This window comes from Podarcis melisellensis (genome assembly GCF_964234715.1).
Source record: "Podarcis melisellensis genome assembly, chromosome: 12".
Lineage (NCBI taxonomy): Eukaryota > Metazoa > Chordata > Lepidosauria > Squamata > Lacertidae > Podarcis > Podarcis melisellensis.
In genome coordinates this window covers 46,811,347-46,825,146 of record NC_138544.1, presented here as the reverse complement: position 1 = coordinate 46,825,146, position 13,800 = coordinate 46,811,347, and the positions used below count along the sequence as shown (strand labels likewise).

General features: G+C 42.2%; 1 protein-coding gene across 10 annotated transcripts in view; it reads left to right on the top strand.

Annotated features, from left to right (window-relative positions):
- Positions 1-13,800, top strand: part of ZMYND11 (zinc finger MYND-type containing 11) — a 102,273-nt gene that overhangs the window by 12,515 nt on the left and 75,958 nt on the right. The window contains exon 1 of one of the 10 annotated variants that reach the window (XM_081882390.1): positions 13,138-13,207. The exons of the other annotated variants lie outside the window; for them this stretch is intronic. The gene's annotated coding sequence lies outside the window, so the exon portion shown is untranslated. Of the gene's footprint in view, positions 1-13,137; positions 13,208-13,800 lie in introns of those variants that run through there. 10 annotated transcript variants of the gene reach the window in all.

Here is a 13,800-nt window from a genome sequence, read left to right as displayed (position 1 = left end):
AGAAAAGGGGCTCAGGACGAAATCACCATAACACATAATAGGTTTCACATGTTCCCAGACTCTGTATTTTGCTGTTCTACTTTTAAGGGGAGCAAGTCATGGACCTTTGGAGTTACTATACAGTTATTTCTTCCTTGTTCTTTTTTCAAATTTTTGGTTGTATATCATTTAGGATTGGGACAGAAATTGTAAGGAGCGTGAATCGATCATACCTGTGCCAGTTACTTTATTAGCTCAGAGAAATGAAATGAGCGAGAAGGCAATTGTGATTCCTCTAATAATCGAGTGAAAAATCTTGAAGCTGTAGCTAAGGTTAAAGGAAGTACAAACCTTTAAAATGTCTCCTATTCGCAAACTGCCTTAAATCTTATCGCCGCTATCTCTTTGGGGTTTTGCTAGGCTCGTCAAACAAGTTTGCGCAGCCACAAGTTAATCCTGCTCCCGTACAGCAGCAAGAAAGATATGCTTTGCTGCTAGACTATACAAAGTCCAGTGGCAAAGTTGAGATCCCTTTTTGTGACGGTAACAATGCTTCTTAGAAACAACTTTTTATTTGAAAACAGGAGGAAAGGGACATCCTCTGTGCCCTGTTCCATTTCTTCACTGGCAAATCAGGTACCTGGGGAAAAAGGAGATTCAGCGGTACTTGTTAGATTTGAGCAAGGTTTGGTGTTTTCCATCTTCTTTTGAAGTTGACTTTTAAGAATGAAGACGGGTTGCTCTTAGGGGTGTTCTACTAACTGCTTAGAAGCAAATTGGTGGATTTTTGAAACAGGAAATACGCTTTAGTAGTCAACAGTTTTGGCTGTTTTCCACGATAGGAAAATCTAATACAGGGGTAGGCAACCTAAGGCCTGGGGGCCAGATGTGGCCCAATCGCCTTCTCAATCCGGCCCACGGACTGTCCGGAAATCAGCGTGTTTTTTACATGAGTAGAATGTGTCCTTTTATTTAAAATGCATCTCTGGCTTATTTGTGGGGCATAGGAATTCATCCATATTTTTTTTTCAAAATATAGTCCGGCCCACCACATGGTCTGAGGCTGAAAAAGGTTGCTGACCCCTGATCTAATAATTCAAAACCCACAGAATTTTCATGTATTACATTTGTAATTAGTTGGATTAGACGTAACCAGGCAAATTAAAGGGGAGAGAAGGAAATGTTAACAAACATTAGCAAACATACTCACCCCTTTATCCTCCCAGATGTTACATTAGATGATTACGAAAGAACTGCATTAAGCGATGAGTGATATCACAAAGAATTCTTCATTAATGCCCCGTTTTGCCCATAGCAAACAGAGAAGTTTCCCATTTTTAGTGTCTTTTTTCATAGAATTAAAGAGTTGGAAGGGACCCTGAGGGTCATCATCTAGCTCAACCCCCTGCATGCAGATCCCCCCCATGTGGGGCTTGAATTTATAACACTGAGATTAAGAGACTCTACCAATTCAGCGATCCCTAGACAGCTTGTTGTATTATTGAAAAGTGCATAGGAGAAATTTAAACAGGGGAAACTTGACCTATTTCTGTGCTATTTTCACTAAAAAACAGAAACAAAACTCACAGTGTTGCTTGAGGTGAGAGTCTCTTAACAGAACATTGCTTCCTACAATTATTTCAGGGGAGTTCAGACAAATGGGTAGAGTCTCATTGTGAGACTCTTTTGAGAGCTGAGCGTTCATTTGGATCCTGGGGGAGAACCGGGAGGCTGAGAGTGTTTCAGAAGGAAAAGGAATCAATGTTGATTTTATATATAGATATTAGTAGCTTTGGATTAATGAAACATTTCTGTATGAAACTGTTTATTATTGTAATATTTTGTTCTGCTGTCGCTTCTGTTTTTTTTGTACACCACTTAAGAGATATTTTTTTCAACATATGAAGCCGCATAGGAATTAAATAATCAAATAACAGAATAATATTTAGGAGCACTGTGTTGTAATGGTATAATATAGTATTTGAGTCATACAGTACTCTTCTATATGAAGCTGCCTTTTACTGAAATATTGGTTCATCTAGTCAAAACATGTCTACACTGGCTAACACCCGCTCTCCAGGGTCTCAGGCAAATTTGTCCTGGCCCTGTCACTATCGGAGGGCAGATCCGCACCATTTAAAACGCATTCAACACACATTTGAAGCACATTACTTCCCCCAAAGAATCCTGGGAAGTGTGGCTTGCCCCTTACAAATACGCATTTCTCAGTACCCTCAATGAAGTACAGTTCCATCAAGGGCTTTAAATGTGTGTTAGATGCACTTTTGAATATATGGTGTGAATCTGCCCTAAAAATATTTCACTGCAGATCCTGGGGACTGAACCATGGGCCTTCTGTATACACTGTACATTGACTTGTGCTTTGCACTCCTCCCTCCCATAGCAAGGGCAACCACTTCAGTATTTATTACAGATGGCACATTCTTTGTCCAGGGAACTGTGTGGATTAATTTAAATCCAGGCGAGTTAAAACCATTATTTAAATTGCCAAGAAAAAAAAAATGATCTAAGGTTGCGATCCCTTTACACACCTACCTTGCAGTCCCTCCGAACTCATTGGGACTCACTTCTGACCTGGTGTGCGTTTGACTGTACTGTAAGCCATTGATTTAAATCAGTTTTGGCATTGCATACTTCATACATTTCCTGAACAAGGATGTGTACTAATTAGTTGTAACAATATGTCATAGTACGTTATAATCATTAAAAGATATTGGTTTGCAACTGAGTAGAACCTTTTATACAATCTAGGAACAGAATCCAGTCTTGGAGCAGATATAAAATAGACCCAGATTGTAAGTTTCATTCCGTGCAGTAGGAGAGTTGCACGCATGGAGTACAACTCGTCTTCAGTTTATGGGATTTGGGGGGGGGGAGGAGTTAGGATCCAAGCCTTAGCCTAGGTGCCACCAACTTTATGTACCAACTCCCATTGGCATTTCACGGCACAGTTTCATCACATGACAGCATGGGTGCAGGGAACAGCCTTCGCTGCCATTTTGTTGCTGTGGGTTTGGTTTTAAGCCCTCCCTCCCCCCAAATCTTTTTGTCATCTTGTCGTGCATGATTTCCCCTCCCTCCACAGCTTTTAATCAGTAGACGCTGCTCCGTTGCTAAATTCTCTCCACTACTTAAATATAGTGAGAGGCAATCAGTACGCAATTACATATCTTCATATTAACTAATGAATTGCCTTTTTAGATATGCCACCATAGTTTAATAATAAATTTAATATCTGAATCTGATGTTTTTAAGTAATAACAATCCGAATATGTTGCCGAGGCTTATTATGTGCCGCTTAATTTGTATTGATGAAAACTTGTTAAAATTAAAAACGTTATGAGGTGATTTGTTTTTCCCTCATGGTGGTGGAAAAACTAAACAAAACAGCTTTTCTCCAAGATTTTACCAATAAAAATAATTCCTAGTAATTACTGTGCCAATCTTGTGCTGAATTAATGAAATTCTGCGATAGGGCTGCTCATTTACTGCTTCTTAAAGCAACTCCCAAATTACAGGGGGGAAATGTCTTTTTTTTATGATGTGTTTGTCTCCCGCCTTCCTCGTGTATTTAAACGATGGCTCCAGCTCATGTATTTTTGGACTGTAGTGCTGGTGCCATTAAATATAAATCACTAAAATGGCACCATTTTGCCGTTCTGGTAGATAATGAATTGGTGACAGATATTTCTGAATTCCGTTTTGAACGTTCACTCATATTCTCATTTAATTATGTGAAGCATTGTAACTAATCACTGCACTTTCAAAGATCTCACTAGAACAGGGATGTCAACCACCGTGATCTGGCTGGCTTCCAGGCTGGGTAATTATGTTCTGCCATTCTGAATTCCTCCCGCAGTTTTGACTGGATGTTACGACAATTATTTATTTACACTGAACGCATATGAATGCTGGCTGCTTGCAGCGCGGTACTGCTGCACAAAAGCGGCAAAAATCCCAGCTCCCTAATAATTTTAAATTTTGTCTATAAAAAGAGGCGGAAAGAAGAGGTAGGGTTTCAGAAGATTGCGAGTGGGGAGCATGTATGGGGATCCTTTACCTGCATATAAAATGGAGGAAGAATACATTAGAAGGAAGGAGAACACATTCTTAATCATTAAAGATGCGTGAATTGGAACAGGACAAAACGATAAGGGGAAACGGAAAGGGCTGTCTTATGGAGAGAATGATAGAAGCATATACTTTTATAAACTTGATGACTGTGTTCACGTAACTTCCAGGGCTGGCACCATCCTTGCATCAGGGAGAAGAGAGATTCCACCCTCAGAAGCCCAAGTCACCTAACATGCATTGTGACCTAACACTTACTTCTTCAGCCTGTGTAGGGGTAGCATCCTGGCAAGCTGTGTGAACTGGGCCAAATAATCTCATGGCTCCTTAAGGGCTGGCCTGTACAGTGGTAGCTCAGGTTAAGTACTTAATTTGTTCTGGAGGTCCGTTCTTAACCTGAAACTGTTCTTAACCTGAAGCACCACTTTAGCTAATTGAGCCTCCCGCTGCTGCTGCACCACCGGAGCACGATTTCTGTTCTCATCCTGAAGCAAAGTTCTTAACCTGAAGCACTATTTCGGGGTTAGCGGAGTCTGTAACCTGAAGCGTATGTAACCTGAAGCATCTGTAACCCGAGGTACCACTGTACATGCAACAGAACGAAGGTGGTAGAATAGGTGGAATCACTGCAGGTTGCAAGTGAGAATAATATTTTTTTTTAATGTTCCCTCCTGTTTTGGGAGGAGCACACATAGGTTTCCTTCCCAGCTGTCTTCTGGGTCTGCTAGTTTTGTTATTTTCAGGAATATCCCCCCCCCCCCCGGGAAGGATTAAAAAATGATTTCTCCCATGCCTGCCATCTGAAATTTTATCATCCATTCTGTTGGTTCCTCAGGGCTCTGCCACTGCATTACTGCCTTCCTTCTCATGCAGATCAAGCTATATTGGATATCTGGCCGTGAACTTTCATAGGGTACAACCCACAGCATCAATCACATGCCATGCATCTTATTTGATATTCATAGCTGTGGTGGTCATATCTGTACACTGCCGTGAATTCTGATCTGCAGTGGGGTGGTGCAAAAAAAATAATGTCTTAAATAAATAGAAATATCAGCCAGAAACTAGATGGCATGGCTCAGATTTTGTGATGTTAACAAGGGAGATTCCACACTTGCACTGCATTTAACAATTACCATTTATTCTTCAAGAAAATGATAGAGGGTGCTTTTTACAAAGAAAATAATAAATATCTGGAAGCAAGCAATGTTTCTCACCCCTTGCCTACCCTTCCTATTAACCTGATGCAGTGCAATTCTGTGCATGTCTCCTCAAAAGCACTCGGTTCAGCAGGGTCTACTCCCAAGAGTAAGTTTGCTTAGAATTGCATTCTTACACACTTGGTCCATCTAACCCAGAATTGTGTAAACAGGCTAGCATTGGTTCTCCAGGTCCTCAAGCCAGAGGTCTTTCCCAGTCTTCCTTCCTGCGACAACAGGATTTAGACCTTAGGGCTTCTGTTTGCAAAACATGCCATTTGTGGGTTTCATCATAAGAACCTTCCACTTGACAGTTGGCTAGAAAGCCATCAAAAGCTGATGATACTAAATGAAAACAAAATAAATCCACAAATGTAAATCGGGAAAAGCTTCACCAAGCTTGAAAATGCAATGGCTATTTACAAAGCAACTCCCGATTGTATTGAGTTAAGTTTGACTTAAAAAGCTGTTTCTTTGGATGTGAGCTGTGCAGTCGTCTGTGTGCCTTGGCTTTTTGCCCAGGTTACACGTTTCCTTAATGATAGGGGTTTGATCCAGAGCAGTAGAGCATGAGCAAGGATACACGATTTGCACGTGCATCAACAGGATGAAAGGCCTAATTAAATGGGTGTTGCATGCATGTGAATGGGATTTAAGCAGTCCCAGATCTGTACGTGGCAATCAGCTGCTGGCAAAGAACAGCCCCTTTCTCCTGGTGCATTGCATGATCCACTATGGAACTTTTTGTATCGAGATTTTTATTTGAATAATAGTAGGAACAACATGCTGTGCCTGTTCCCATATTCACAGATGAAAAAGCACAAATGATAAGCGGAGTTTGAGAAACTAATATGTGTTTTTGTTTTGAACTACTGTTCTAGTAATTTGTGGCTGCAAGTGATTTTTGTTCATGTGTTTTTAATACCATTATAATTTTATTTTGGGGGCCACTTATCTGCTCATATCTTAAAGAAGGATGTGTAAGTAAGGCTTCAACCTTATGTTTGCATAGCAGGGAGCAAGTTCCATTGAAAGTGTGACTTAGCTTTTGAGTAAATGTGCATAGGATTGTATTGCGTGCCTGGAATAGATCTCAGCACTTCTTCTTGATAAAGATTTAAGGGTGGACATTGAACTGGATTAGTCTAATGTCTTATTGCTCAAGACTCGTTTCAGATGTTACCGTTCACTTACTCGCATCTTAGACCTAGATAACATATGAGAAGGGTGCTTTGATCTGATAATCCAGACTTGGGTCTGGATTTACTTATAACACTTGAGAAACTAGATCAGTTACAATAAATGTTACTCCTACCTCCTTAAAACCTGCATTGAGTAAAATCCAGTGACCAAGACTCCATGGGATTCATTATAGCCCTTCCTGTTATAGTATATAAGTTGCAAATTCTAAATTTACTAGGGTGTCTTTAAATTTTGATTGGGAACTTTTCTGAAAGTTATGTGGTTCATTAGTGTTTGCTTACATACCAATGCAGGAATAGTTTATTCCATTTATATGGCTTCCTGTTGAAAGCCTGCACACATTTTTAAAAACTTCCCCATTTTTCTTCAAGAGTAGAGGGCGGCTCACAACAGCTAAAAATGAAGGGTTCATGGTGTTGGTATCTCAAAATACACAGAAAGATATGACATTTGGGGCAGCCAAAATAAAAGGTTCTGTAAGGCAAAATTGCTGAAATAATTTCTGTACTAAAGCTACTGGAACGTGGCCAACAAATATACATATATACATATTTAAAAGATCTTAATGTGTCAGCAATTGAATAAATCTGTTATAACTAAAATAGGCAATGTTGGAGTACTGTTTGTGAATAACCTTACTATAACCTTGGAAGAGTGTTACGGAGTAATGATTGTAAGCCCACGGCCAGGGAGCCTCGGGTCCAAATCTCGGCTCTTCCATAAACCTCGATGGTTGAACTTGGGCCAGTCACTCTTTTTCAGCCTAACCTATTTCATAGGATTGTTGTGAGGTTAAAAAGTGGATTGTATGAGGTGTGTACGCCAGTCTGAACTCCTTTGAAGAAAGGCAGGATAAAACTGGAATGAAGAAAACATATAGGTCAAGGTGTGACCAAAATAGGAACAGAGTTGTCTTGAACCACAGCCAAGAGTCAAGGGAAAGCAGCGATAAGACTAAAGAAAGGTCTGGAACTGCAACTATAGTCCTGTGCAAAAAATGATCTTGGGAAACAAACTGAACCTGAAGGCCTCAGTCGAAGTACAGTGGTACCTTGGTTTAAGAACAACTTAGTTTATGAAGAACTTGGATTAAGAACGCTGCAAACCCGGAAGTAGGTGTTTTGGTTTGTGAACTTTGCCTTGGAATAAGAACATGTTTTGCTTCCTGTTGAGTGTGTTCCATTTGTAAATTGAGTCCTCTGCTGCTATGGGAAAGCACACCTTGGTTTATGAACGCTTTGGTTTAAGAACGGACTTCCGGAACGGATTAAGTTCCTAAACCAAGGTACCACTGTACCAAATATCAGTGATCTGTTTACTATCTACAAGATGAGTTTGCTGAACAAATGATGAGTGCTTTAATCTTTGACACCTGTTGTGGGTAGGCAGGTGCCTAGATCCAGACTTCCCAACCTCTAAAAACAAGTTGTCATAGCTGACAACACAGACCACCCATGTGGTGGGCAAGAAGTGTAATGCAGGCATCTCCTTGATGCCGAATATAGATATCCTGCCTACTACTCCACTTGACAAACTTTTCAACTTTTTGCAGATGGTTGGACTGCAGCCAGTAGGTGGTGGTTGTCTCTAGGGACCTTGGTAGGACAGGGATCAAATTGCAACCTTTTCATGCAGCTGGGTATTCACTGTGAGCTTCTTGCTGCTTGTGTCTCAGCTGGGAGTGGAGTCAAATCTTGGCGTTCAGTAATTATCCCTCTTAGCAGTTAAAACTCCATTTTAATATCTATATCCTATCTGGGTTGGTCAGTCCTCTACGTGGGTGGCCAAACTCCATCAGGGGATTGTGGCATACCTTGGCTAGGGCACAGAGCACAGGTGGGCTCTGTGTGTGGCCCCCAACACAACCTGAAGCTGCGTTATACCTTCCCATCAGAGTTTCTTTCCGTTTGTTTCCTCATTATTGTTCCTAACTTGGCTGGGTTGTGTATGGAGGCAAAATACTGCAGCCATATAACACCTTGCTTGAGGAATTTGTAGCCAGGGCCAGTCTGCTACCTGGTCAAGTTCAAGGTGTTGGTGCTAACATATGAAGCCCTTTCCAGCTCAGGACTGTTAACTTGAAAAATTGCCTTATCCCTTCAGTGTTAGAAACTGAGATGTGAAAACTAGGAGCTAAATGGCACCTTAGACCTAGGTTATGGGCGCCACAACTGAGTGTTTACGCTTTTTTTAATGACAAGAATGCAAAGCTGAAAATGAACAAGCTGCAGCTAAATTATTATGTTCATTTTTTCACACGGTCTAGTCCCTCCCCTGCTTACCCCCCTGATATTCTTAAGAGGGTCTCTTCTCCAGTCTTCAGAGAGTAGCTAGAAGTGGGGAGGCAGAAAATGGTCCTCCTTTCCTTCCACTCTGCAGTTTTAATCTGAAATCTTAGGCACAGTCCTGCGCCCAGAGCTCAGTAACTGAAATTCCCTGTCGCAAAATACACCTAGAACACTTTATCCCTTATATATCCAGTAGGTCACTGCGGTCTGCTGGAGAGCTTTTCCTGCAAGTTCTAAAGATATCAGAAGCTCACTCCACAGTAACACAAAACAGGGCTTTCTGTCTGGCTGCCCCCATCAAGTTATGACAGGCACCCTCTATCCCCACTTTCCAGAAATTGAAGACGTTTCCCCCCGACAGATTTTCAGTTTGATGAATGAGTCTCTGCCATGGGTGTCTATTTTGTATTGGTTTTTTGTGTTTATTTAAAATATATCTGTCGGTTTGGTTTTTGTGTTGTTTTCACTGTTTCTTCGCTAGTTTTGTTGTGCATCACTTTGAGACGTGTGCGTTGAGTGTGATTAAATAAATCATGTACATATTGCACATTACCATTGTTTGCATAATGTTTGCAGTCTAAAAACATAAAGGTAGTTAATACAGCCCCCGTTTGCTTGCACAGTTTCCATTCTTGACCTCACCTGAGCGTGCACATTGCAGCAATTTCTGCTCTCAGTTCTGTTTCTGATGAAATTTGACAGCCTACTTAAGAGTTGGTCCTAAGAAAACGTATAGATCTGTAGGTCCATAGAAAAATCAGTAATACGTGGCATGTTGGGAACTTCAATTCCTCCTTTTTTCTGCTTCAGTCTGGAACCATGACTGTACCAAAATCAAGATATCTGTTTTTGTCTCTCTCTTCTCCCCGCTCCAAAATACACACTCCTTCCCTCTCTTTCCTCTACTTTGATAAATAGACATTTGCTCTCCTTTGCACCCAGGGATAGCCAAATATGCACATATGTAGCATCCCAAGACACATCCAGTCACAAGTCTGCACACATGTGAACCATCCTCTCAAATATATACATGGGCCCATTTCTCCCTTCAATCAATAGCTATGGAAGGAAGCAGGGAAGTAGCCTTTGATGTTCTGTAGAAGGCAGACAAAAGCACTTCCTCTGCAACCCTTTTTTTTCTCTCTCTCCCTCCCCTCATTCTTGTCCATTCTCTGAAGCCACAGCCAGTTCCGCCTTGGAACAAGCATTGACACACATCTTAAGGTGTATGAACACTGAACGATAAAGCTGCATGTTGTAGTCTTGTTTTAAGAACCTGTTTCTATTGACAAACAAATTCTGGGCTTGGTAATAGGATGAAATGTGATCCTCAAAAACAACAACACCCAAAGCTGCTTGATAATAATTTGTCATATATGACGTTGTATTGCAAGCAGCATCCCTCAGGAGGAGATTTTGGGCCAGATTCAACTAAATAGTAGCTCTTGTGGGAGCAGTGAGTCCTGCTAGGGCAACAGGAATTCCCTCCCAAATTGGCTCTGGGGGTTGAGAGAAACCCCAGAGCAGTGTGTTGCAGCAAGTGAGCAGAAAAGCTTGCATTTGACAGCATGGTCGCATTAGCACACAGCTGAATTCCTTCTTTTGGATCCGCTTCAATCCGTTTCTGTTCCATTGTTGGCCCCTCTCTCTGGATTTTTTGTGAGAAAGTCGAAACAGGTTTTATTTCATAATCTGTCATCATCTCTTGCCCTTTGGTGCTTGCAGCAACTGTGGTTTTCCACAAAGTGAGGTGTGACTCTTTGCTGGGTTGCAGCCGTTTCAACTCTGGGTCGTATTGGTAAGCTGCATCTTAAAATTTGCTGAAAAGCAAAAGGCTCCGTGCTGTGTCTTTCTGTCCTTGCAGAGAAATGGTCAGGAGCCATTGCTATAGCAGTACACCATTGTGACGTGTTGCTCTGCACCAGTGTTGGGAGCCAGGGCATGGTACTACTGCAAAATGGTGGGTTGATTCTTTTGCAGTTAAATGGCTGTAAATAAGACATGGAAGAAGTGGTGTGGCCAAAGAATTATAATATTTTACTTATATCCCACGCAAGAATATTTTTGGTGTCCCGTTTATGACCCAGTGCTGCTCTGTAACTTGAAGAAACAAAAAAAATCAGTGCATCCAGTTGTATCCAAACATAGACGAAAACCTGCTTCTTGATCTCAGGAGCCACCATGCAGCATTTGGTTACCTATCCAAATGCGTAGTGAACAAGCAACTTTCTATCCTTTGGTCCATCTCGCCCAGTTCTGTCTACTGTGATTGGTAGCAGTTATTCAGGATCTCAGGTAGAGGTTCTTCCTAGATCTCCTACCTGGAGAGCTTCCTAATAGCAAGGCATGTGTTCCACCACTGAGCTATGGCCACTTCACAACCCGAGCGCCCAGTAATCTGACAGCAGCCTGTTTTAGCAAACACATAGCACAAAGTAGCCAATGTGATGAACTACAGCCGCCGCAACCCTGACTGCTGACATGCTAGCGAGAGTTGGGAGTCCCTACATCTGGAGGGCACCATGTTGGCTACCAAAGGCACAGCAAGCCTTTTCTCCTAGCCTCCTCTAGCCACTCTCTGCGCTGCCAGTTCTGCATTTTAAATATTCTTGCATGAAGATACCTTTTCTTTTCTTTACCTGTTGCAGGCTTAAAAACTGAAAGTTTCCTTTTTTCCTTTTTGGTATAATATGTGTCAAAACACACAGGACAGGGTGACGCAAAGGCAGCCTAACAAAGAGCAGCAGTGCCTATTTTTTTACTCCTGCAAGCGAGGAAGCCTGGGCCAGAAGCCTCTGTTTAGCACGTGCTTCATTCTGATAGTTTGGTGTTAGGAACCTTTCTCCCAGTGTGGTGTAGTGGTTAAGAGCGGTAGTTTCGTAATCTGGGGAACCGGGTTCGCGTCTCCGCTCCTCCCCATGCAGCTGCTGGGTGACCTTCGGCTAGTCACACTTCTCTGAAGTCTCTCAGCCCCACTCACCTCAAAGAGTGTTTGTTGTGGGGGAGGAAGGGAAAGGAGAATGTTAGCCGCTTTGAGACTCCTTCGGGTAGTGATAGAGTAGGATATCAAATCCAATCCAAACTCCACTCCCTGCTCTTGCTGATTTCCCTGTAGTTTCTGCCTTTAGCCAGAACCTGCCTAAGTCCTGGTCTGGGAAAAAGGCAGGATATATATATAAAAATACAGCAACTATATATCCCTAAGGTCCCAAATATAAGCATTGACTCTGCAGATCTTCTTTCAGCCGTTTGTTGTTACTCCCATTCCTGTTCATGATACCCACACCATACATTTAGAGCACATGGCTTTCCCCCAGAGAGTCCTGGGAAATGTAGTTTACCGCTCACAGAGCTTCAGTCCCCAGCACCCTTAACAAACTACTGTCCCTTAGCAAACTACTGTCCCAGGATTTACTGAGCAAACTGATGTGCTTTAAATGCGTGGTGTTGATGCAGTCCTGTGCGTTTTGCCTCCCAGGCGGCATTCAGGTGTGGAATCTATTGCATATGTTTTACTGGTTATAATGCTAGCGCTTCTATCCTGATTTTAACGTTCCTTTTGCACTGCAGTAGCTGCTGTGTTAAGGAACTGCGACTCTTTGATCGATATGCTGCCACATCTCACAAAATTTTAAACGGCAGAGAAGAACTGGGTGCTGGGATACTGCTCCACATTTCATCATATCAGGAACACTGCAGGAAAATTACAGTGCAACCTTCTGCAATTTTCCAAGTTAAAAGGGTTTCAAACAATTCCTCCCCACCACCCCAGATTTCCAAAAGGGGCTTTTGCATGACATGAAACAGGAAGATATAAAGAAATGTTGGGAAGGTGGAATAAAATGCCATCTGAATGCCACCCCAATAAGCCCTTATTTGCTGTTATGGCAGGATTTAAGATTTTGTTTTGTCCCTATTAGAGTAAGTAGCGTGTGTGCACACACACACACGGAATAAATTCTTCTTCCACGTAATTGAAGGGAATTTGCTTTCACTGGATCTTGTGATGGTAGCATAGGTGACCTTAAAAAAAAGGGGGGGGGATAGATGCGAAAAGCACTAAAATTTTTTTGGGGGAAAACGATTAGACTACTTGCATGAAATCAGATCTGCCAGCAGCTGTTGCCCATGATGGGTCCTTCTGAGTATGCTGGGAATCAGAAGTTGCCACAGTATTCCTGCCCTATGGATGAATTTTCTTCCAGAGGCATCTTGGCCTCCCAAATAAATAAAAAAGCATTATAGACAGAACAAAGCTGTAAGATCAGCAGATGCATCAGAGCCCTGCGGTTGCTGGTTCAGGTGACTGGCTTGCGTTCGTAAACTCACATGGCTGTCATTTGATTCCATTTTTTCCTCTCCTTGTTCCTGTCTAGTATCCCAGCATCTCTGACGTCTGCATAAATCATTGGCCTTCGTCATCATAAGCCCCTGACAATTTTTGAAGTAGGTCTTTCTTTTGTTCTTGCAGTGTTGTGTGTTCTTGTCAGCGGCCCCTTTGCCTAGGATTAAATAACCCCACGTATATAAAATCCAGTTGCGGAGGAGTCCACCTACTGATCACTTGCTGCTCTCAGTTCAGTGCCCACTATTGTATTCTAATCAATAATCTGGAGTGCAATCAGGAGCAATGTTCAGAATTCACCAGGTGCATTTTGCACCTGGCTATCGGCCACCTGCGACCAAGAGAAGATGGCCCGTTGCCAGGATGGTGCCTGACGTCTCCACTCTCCACCATCTGGAGGTGCATGCCAGGGGATCCTTGGATCCTGTCTGTTTTCACACGCTAACAGCGCATCCTTTGGAATTCTATCTGGGTTATTTTATCTGTGCAATCGGAACGAAATTCAGGAACAAAAAATGGTATTGAAAAATACAACTTTCAAGCTACCTGGCCCCAAAATAGCAGATAGACATTCTGTTTAAACCCTGGTTCAAGGCACCATTTGGCACCTATATATCTTGAGTTTCTAACAATGCTTTAAGGAGCCAGGTTTCTGGAGGGAAGCCATGTGTTAGGGGTGACAGATGCCAGGCTT